The following is an 8,956-nucleotide window of genomic DNA, read 5'->3' as shown; positions in this document are numbered from 1 at the left end:
AGCTCAACCCCTATTTGTCACACTCAGGGGAGCCAAAGGTAGGCTGGGGTGTGGGGGCTCTGGTCTGCCTCCCAGTCTCAGGGCCCCCCACCTGCAGGCCCCTTTACTTGGGGCTCTCAGTGAGTGAGAGTACATAGGAAAAGGGAAAATCTTAAGTCATTTGAAAGAACACTTCTCCCTCTTAAAGGAAAACGGCCATGAGTCCTCACTGGTTTTTCATCTTTTCAGTGAATTGGAACTAAGTATCCTAAAATTGATCAAATCAGAGCCTCAAACCTGAATTATTTGTTTTAGAAACAATATATCAGTGTTGGGCCGGATTTTGAGCAGATTCAGGATTACTTGGAGCAAGATGTGAGACTCAGATGACAGCTTTGGGATTCTTGTGGTTGAACTTGTGAACTTGCCCCAGGTCCTAGGGCACAACTGCCCCCAGGCTCTGCCTTTAGGAGAAAAGGAAAATCATGTACAGAGTTCAAAAGTGTTCCTTTTGGAAAAGACAGTTTCAGGGGTGTCCTGAGGTTAGTGAAGGTTCAGTGTCTCCTCACTTTTTTTTATCCTCACTTTTTAAAATAATAGCTTTATTGAGATATTAATATAATCCACATAACATAAAATTAACCCTTTTAAAGTGTACAATTCAGTGGTTTTCAGTATAGTCTCAGAATTGTGCAACCATCACCACACTCTAATTCCAGAAGACTTTTATCTCCCCAAAAAGAAACCCAGGACCTCTGGCACTGCTCTACTTTCTGTCTGTATGGATTTGCCTATTCTGGACATTTCACATACATGGACATAGATATTTCCTTTTATAGATACATCCCAGATAAGGAAAATTGTTCAAAATGTAGTCATCACCCACCTTCCCACTACACTCATTCTTCCCACACGCACCCTTAATCACCAAATACAGACAATGATTTTTGCCTTTTGGGGGGGAAAAAGATTTCTGGTTAATGAGTTAACCAAAACACTTAACTAATTTGAAGACCCTCTTCCCCAAACACGTAAAATTGATGAAGGTTTATGTATCTAGACTACATGCTAGACCAAGCTTTGGGGGCCCCCTCCACCCATTAGGTGGAGGGCCGACTTACCCATTAGGCACAGTAGATACAGGGCGTGGGGCCCACAAAATTATATTTTTTAAAATCAGAAGTAAAGAATGCACTCCAACCTGAATTATATTTGTCTTTATACCAACACAGTTATAAAACGTAATCTTTTATATGTTTCAATAGAGGAAAGGCCCACGAAGGCAAAAGTACAAGGAGCCCACGAAAGTCATATATGGCTCTGGCCTCTGCGCTGCCTTCCCTCCCAGCACCAGCCTCCCTGGTTGGTGGCTGCATCTTTTCCCTGCCCGGGGCTCATGCTGGTTACCACCTCCATTTTGGGGACTTTGCTGTTGGCACCTGCTGCAGACCAGGGAGTGGAATCCCAGTCCAGGAGTCAGCAACCTGACAAATTGCCTCCCCTCTGGCCAGTGGCCCAAGGTGAGCTGACGGGACTTGTCCTCTAGGGTCTAGGTGGACTAGCAGAGTGAAACTCACTGTGAGAGCCAACCCCTCCCCACACTGTCCATCAAGCCCCTGCCCATCAGGCCAGTGGCTCTTTGTCCTGAGAATGTCTCCATCTGATGGCAACTGGGTGTCAGGCATGTCCATCACTGGGGATGGCCGACCCTAGGCAAATTGGGTAAGTGCGGCGGAGCAGAGTTTTCTTTTCTGTTACACGGTGTTTCCCGGAAAATAAGACCCAGCCGGACAATCAGCTCTAATGCATCTTTTGGAGCAAAAATTAATATAAGACCGGGTGTTATGTTTATTATATTACATTATATTATATTATATTATATTATATTATATTATATTATAAACGGTCTTATAGTAAAATAAGACCGGGTCTTATATTAATTTTTGCTCCAAAAGACGCATTAGAGCTGATTGTCTGACTAGGTCTTATTTTCAGGGAAACATGGTATGAGAACCTACATGATATCCTTGATTCTGCCTCTTGTCCCAGAAAGCCTGAATAATTTACTATCTGGTCCTTTATGGAAGAATTTTGCCAACTCCTGCTGTAAAGAAAATAATTCCCCACTCTCCTGATCCATTTGCCACAGTATTGTTTGGCGGAAACTGGGAAGCCATGTAAACCGTGCTGTAATGTTCAGCCCAGGATATGGAGCTCAGCCATCTCAATCCTAGGACAAGGGCCTGACGTTTGTTGGTTGGCTGGTTGGAATGTTTATTAGCTGGAAGACAAACTAAGGCACGTGTCTGAGGGAGGCTCTCACGTGGCCCCCAGTGATCCCTGACTGCTAGTGTTCATACTACCTTGTCCAGCTCCCATTCACATCAAAAAGGCCTGATCTTTGTGAGACAGACAGTCTAACTGGAAGCTGGTCTCCAGCCACAAATCTACTTACTAGAAAAACCTATGTGGTTACTTGATCTTAAATCCTCAGATGCCGTCGGAGAGAGGAGAAAAAGCCAAATTCACAAGTATAAATGGGGCAAAGAAGAAAGCCTTACCCAGTGGAGGGGTCATTAGAATCACGGGAGATTTTAAAAAAGGCCTGTGCCCCACCCACAGAGATTCTGGTTTCATTGGCCTACTTTGGGGCCTGTTTATTTACATTTTTAAAAAAGTCCCAGGTGAACCACTGGGCTATTGCAATGTTCTGATTTATAAGAAATAGATATTTGGTCACTCAGGTGACCAAAATATACTTTTCATATATATTTGGTCTTTGTCCACAGTTCCTGGCTCACAGCTCTCCAAATCCTTGGAATTTCCTGAATGATAAGAGCAATGGTAGCATCTCTTATTATAATACCGTATTTGTTCTCTTGTCCTCAGTTATTAAAATCACTTAGAGCCATAAAGGTGAAATGGATGTCCTGTTATTCGCAGCTAGCCCCTTTTCACCACAACTGGGTTTTTGTTAATGAGGTGACTTTTGGAAAGCATCTAAGGAAGGGGGCTGGTTGTCAGGAGAACCAACAATGCGATTGGAGGGTTGGAACTTTCAGTCCCACCCCTTGACCCCTTGGGAGAGGGGCTAGAGGTTGGCTTAATCACCAATGGCCAATACTTTAATCAATCATGCCTATGTAATGAAGCCTCCATAAAAAACCCAAAAGGATGAGCCTGGGAGAGTTTCCAAGTTGGTGAGTGAACACGTATTGACGCAGGGAGAGTGGGGCTCTCAGAGAGAGTGTGAAAGCTTCCTGACCTCGCCCTATGCATTTCTTCCATGTGGATGGTTTATAATAAACCAATAATCTAGTGAGTAAACAGGTTTCCTGATTTCTGTAAGCCACTCTAGCAAATTAATCGAACCCAAGGATGGGGTTGTGGGAACCCATGATTTGTAGCCAGTCAGTCAGAAGCACAGGTGACAACCTGGGCTTGCAATTGGCATGAGAAGTGGAGGCAGTATTGTGGGATGGAGCCCTTAACCTGAGGGAGCTGGTGATACCTACCGGTAGATAGTGTCAGAATTGAGTTGATGTCGGAGAATTGCGTGGTCATGTGGGAGGTTTCCCACACACACTAGAGTTTGGTAGTGTTAGATAAAATTGCAGTTAGCCACTTTAGGTCCTTTGTTAACACCGGTGCCTTCTCTCACTGTCTAGTTAGTGCTAGTGACAAGAAGCACCTCTAGGTGGCTTTCAGTCGCTGTATTTACTTTCTTGCCATCTGCCTTTTTGTACAATAAAAGTATACTACCCTAGTATTACACTTGAAGCTGGTAGTGCCATTAACATGAGGAATTACAGTATTGAAGAATAAAGTTAACATAGAGTTGTTTTTTTAACTTTGACTTATTTTTTATTGAGATATAATTGACATGTAACGTTATATTAGTTTCTTTTTTTAATTTATTGGGGTGACAATTGTTAGTGAAATTACATAGATATCAGGTGTACAATTCTGTATGACATCCTCTATAAATCCCATTGTATGTTCACCACCCAGAGGAGTTGTTTTTTACAGTACCCGTTAGCCAGAAGATGGAGTATTATCGCATGCCCTTAGCCAGGAGACCGCTCATAGGACGCCATACTGTAAGTTCTGGATCAATGAGCCCTTGTGCTTTGTTTTCCTATTTTGAGTTATGCAAGTCACTGTGCTTACTTCCCCATGGTGTTTGTGTTCTCATGGTGACAGCTCTCAGAAAACATCCACGTGACAGTGCTGAAGGTGCCACAAAAGTTTCAAGGAAGAGTGTAAGGCTGAATGTCAAGATAAAGACCTTCAAGGAACCGGATGAGGAAATAGCAAAAGTCAGAGTTGGATAGGGAGTGCTGGAACCCCTCTGACTGACAAACATGAAAGGAAGAGATCAAAACTGTGAACAGTCAGTAAAGAGAATATATCGGAGACAGGTCACAACTTCAGGGGATTTGAAGAAAGTAATATCACAACAGATCTCCTTGAGCCCGGGCTGAAGGGTTTTGATTTGGATAGAGTGATCTTTTGGTAAGGATTCTAAGTTTTCAACAGAATCCATTCTAGTTGCGACAAGCAAAAAAGCATTGATTACAGGGTATTAACAAGGACTGGACAGAATTTCTGAGAAGGATAGGGAAACAGGTGGGTTGCTAACAGCCAGGAACAATGCAGCTAAGAGTTCTGAGTTCCAGAACTGTACTAACAGAATTTCCATTGCCGTCATTGCCCACCACTGCACAGCTGGGACACTAGGAACCTGGCAGTGGAACCCAACCCCTTCACCTCCCAGGCCATTGCCACCTGACCTCCCAATGTAGCTCTACCCTATATTCCTCACTTCCACCTACCCAGACTTCTCTTCTGAGTTTCATACAGATGCCTCTGTTTGGCAGAGCTTCAAGGAAGTCTGGGAAAGTGCTTTCTAGCTCTTTAGCCTCTACAGCTCAGGAAGGTGGAGGAGTTAGAATGGGCCTTGAGAGGCCAGAGGGCAGGGTCTGTCACAGCTCCCATTTACAGGACACATCCCCCTATTCCAGACAAGGTCTGGATTCCCCTAAATGTCTGTCACATGACAAATGCAGACTTTCATGAGTGAACGAATACTTCAAAACCTCTAACAGTGCTACACACCAGCCAATGGCTCTGTTTCTGTCGTGTCACTATCTTTGCTCAGCAATATGTGTTTTACAGGCATTTGCGTATTTTATTGATTTGCCCTTCTTCCTTTTTTCTCTCAAATGAGCAGAAAATAGAGAAAGTGATGATATTTGTGATAAGAAGCACAGGTCTCAAAAATTTAATAAAACTGAAACAAAGATTAAAGATTACCAATAGCACCCAAAGCAATCAATCTATAGCCTCAATGAGACCCTTATTGTGAAGAAAGACCAACTGCCTATTCACATGGAAAGAACACATTTAAACTGCTAAAACTATATTATTTAATAATATGTCTGATGGACAATGTGTCGTCAGAAATTTTGTAGTCTTGTTTATCTTTGTGGGAATGGAAACCCCCTCAAAATGTGGAAGGCTATGAGTATATTTACATGTAACTTTTGCGCATTCTCACTTGAATGCATTTTCCAGACACTATTAATGTATAAAGTCAGGTTTCACTCTACAAAGAAAGAGAAGCCAGAGAACAGTTGTGCAAGGGAGAAGAGGGAAGAGCTACACATCGAGTCCACTCCTGTTGCCTCCCCACACCCTCCAGCTCCTCAGCACTCGCGCTTTTGTCCCATCAGCTGTCAGCCCAGCTCCTCCTCAGCTGCCAAGACCATACCCAGGAAGGAAGCAAGCCCAGGCCCTCAATCCTCCTCCCTCCTTGCCTCCATTCCTGCTGGGTCTGGGCCCCCTTGTCCGGCTGTGAGTGAGGTGAAGATGATGGAAGTGCAGCTGGCAGCTGAAGGAAAGGCCCCCTGCTCCTCACTGCAGTACTGAGGGGTTTGGAGGGCTGTGAAGGGATGTGAGTGGCTGACCACCATATGCAGTGTCTATTGTGTGCAGGATGCCGTGGTGGACTCTAAGGTGGGTATTTGTGCTGCGTATGCTTCCTTTCTTGGTGGCCACAACAAAATCTCTTTTCATCTTCTGGCATGTCTTCTCACACTTACAAACCTCCTTTCCCCTGTGTCACTTCCATTTGCGTGACAGTAGTGGCTTCGAACACAGCACAGAATCTTACATTGCTGAGGAAGCCACTCACATGTCTCATGTCAGCCTTTTGTGAACAGCAAACCACTGGTCCTACAGCTGAATTCACCTCTTTTTTTAAGAGGTGATATTTGGAAATTCTCCATTTAACAAAAGCGATAATCATTGGGAACCAGTGGAGTCATTACTGGAGCTAGGGGGCCACCCTGTGGCTAAGTGTCCAAAAATGAGATCCAGCATTTTCCCCCCTTCATACATTTCTGCAATTAATTTTTTTGATACAATAAGCAGACAGGAACACAAGGACAATATTTGCCAAATTTTTGCTCAGAATGGTCAATCGGCCTTTCAGGCTAGAATAGTTAGGCCAAAGTATGTACCTGAACGGGTATCATCAGCACCACCTAGGAATTATTAGAAATGCACATTTTAAGGCCCACCCCAGACCTACTGAATCAGAAACTCTAGGGATGGGGCCAATCATCTGAGTTTTAACAAGCCTTCCAGGTGATTCTATTCCCAGGTAAAGTCTGAGAACCACAAGTTTAGACCAGTTGGGTAAAAAAGCATCTCCTTGGGCTGGGCTACCATAACAACTTTTACTGATTGTTATTGATTATAATTACTATAGAACTCAATCATTCTTTCAGTCACTATTGTATTTCATTCATCCAACAAATATTTATTGTGTGTTTAAAAATCAAGAAAGCCTATGTGATCAGAGCAGGGGGGGTGAGGAGGGAGATGGAGGGAAATTAGTTCTGAGAGGCAGGCGGGGCCATGTTGTGTACACAAGTAGACAGGAGAAGGACTGGTGTGTCCTGGGAGCCGTGGAGGGTACTGAGCAGAGAAGAGATATGGTAAGATATGTTCTTACAAATAATGGCCCCAAAACAGTCAGTGGTGGAAGTAGGAGACCAGATCAGAAGCTAAAATGAAGCTCAAGCGAGGGGGCATAGTGACTTGGATTGGGTGTAGAAGTGGAGGTGTTGAGGTGGCTGGATTCTGGATGGATTTTAAAGGTAATTCAAAGGTAATCAGCAGCACTTACAGATGGATTGAGTGCCACAAGATGAGATGGATGAGATTGGATGCCAAGAGGAATCTAGGATGACACCAAGCTTTTGTGCCTGAGCAAAACTATATTTAATGAGATATAATTAAGTGCCTACTAAAAATGTGCTTAAGATGTATCTCATAGTTCAAGATCAAATGTTTTAGTGGGAAAGACCAATTAAATGAAGATTATGGGTTGTTTTTTCCTTCCACATAATTTAACTAATTCTTTGTTTTAGTCAAAATATTTCATCTGCTTTTATAAAAATGTGTTTTAATTTCAACAAGTACCTTGGAATTTCACAGATAATATTTTCATACACTGGTATCTACAATAAAGGTAGGGGTTATCTTAAGGTAATCAAGGGCTATTCTTCATATTAGAAGTAGAAATAGAACTCCTTTATCAACTTGCTACTTCTTGTGGTACAATTAGCAGCAATTATGGGTGCCTGCAAACATACATTTTAATATGTAATACAGCCCTAGCCACCCCACATCCCATTTAATTCATCAGCCAGACTCCTGGCAACTTCAACCATTTGGAGCTCAGGTATGAATTCCCTAACTACACACTCAGCAGTTTAAGTGATGTGTCTAAAATGAAGGTTAATGATTTAATAAGCTTAATTATTTGATTTCCTCTGGCAGACTTCCCTTCTTCCCAGGTTTAATCCAATTCAATAAGTGGTTATTGAATGCTTACTGTGTCCAAGGTACCCTGCTAGGCTTTGATGAGGAGTGTAAAAGGGATAGCCGAGAGCAAATTCCAATTACAGACATGGTGGGGTGCGGGGGTGAAGCTGACATGCTGACGACAGCAAGAAGGAGGAAATAGGAAGATCACCAGGTAGAATAAAAGAATAAAAGTCTCAGAGCTTTGAATTACACTAATAACACCAGATAATTAGCCTTCTAGGCTGCCTTACAACCAGTACAATGCCTGAGGTTTCCCAACAATGACTTGGAGTCATAAAATTAAAACAAAAAAAAGTAGGTTGTTAGTAACTCAATTTCCTATGACAGGGCATGATATAAGACATTTAGGAAAAGTTTAATAAAATAATTAGCATTTAACTTAAAGGGATCGTTGTTAGTTGCCTGAATAATTAATTAAATCTAGACTATCTCATTTTCATAAGAATTAATAGGATACTGTAGTGTGCCTGGAAAGTTCTATTAAGGAAGAATTTGAAAACTGAATCTTGATTGCCCAAACAGACTGCTAGTCTTTGAGTCTTTTAACATTAATGGGCTATACTGGAGATGTGGGGCTGGGCATAGAGGAAATCATTGCTAAAATTTCCTTGTTACTGTTACCTCACATTCTTTTTTTTTTAACCTTTTAAAATTTAAATATACACAAAAGTAAACAGAATAGCATAAAGAACCTTTATGTATTGGTTACCCACTGACCAATTCCATTTCATCTATACCCACCCACATTCCCCTCCTGCGTTATTTCAAAGCATATCCCAGATAGCATATAATTTTATCCATAAATATTTTGGTATGTATCTCTAACAAGTAAGGACTCTAAAGAATCCCCCAAATTCCATGATCATATCTAAACAATTAATAATAATTCTCTAATGTAATCAAACATCTAGTCAGAGTTCAAATTTCCAATTGCTTCATAATGTTATAACTTTTAAAAGGTTTATTTGAATTAAGATCTGTATCAGGTCCACACTGCACCCAACTTATATGTCCCCCACCCACTCACCCCTGCCGTATTTAAAATTTTTTCAGTGAAATTAATTTTTTTTTAATATAG

Source organism: Rhinolophus hipposideros (genome assembly GCF_964194185.1).
Source record: "Rhinolophus hipposideros genome assembly, chromosome: 12".
In the NCBI taxonomy this organism is placed as follows: domain Eukaryota; kingdom Metazoa; phylum Chordata; class Mammalia; order Chiroptera; family Rhinolophidae; genus Rhinolophus; species Rhinolophus hipposideros.
This window is presented reverse-complemented; position numbering follows the sequence as displayed.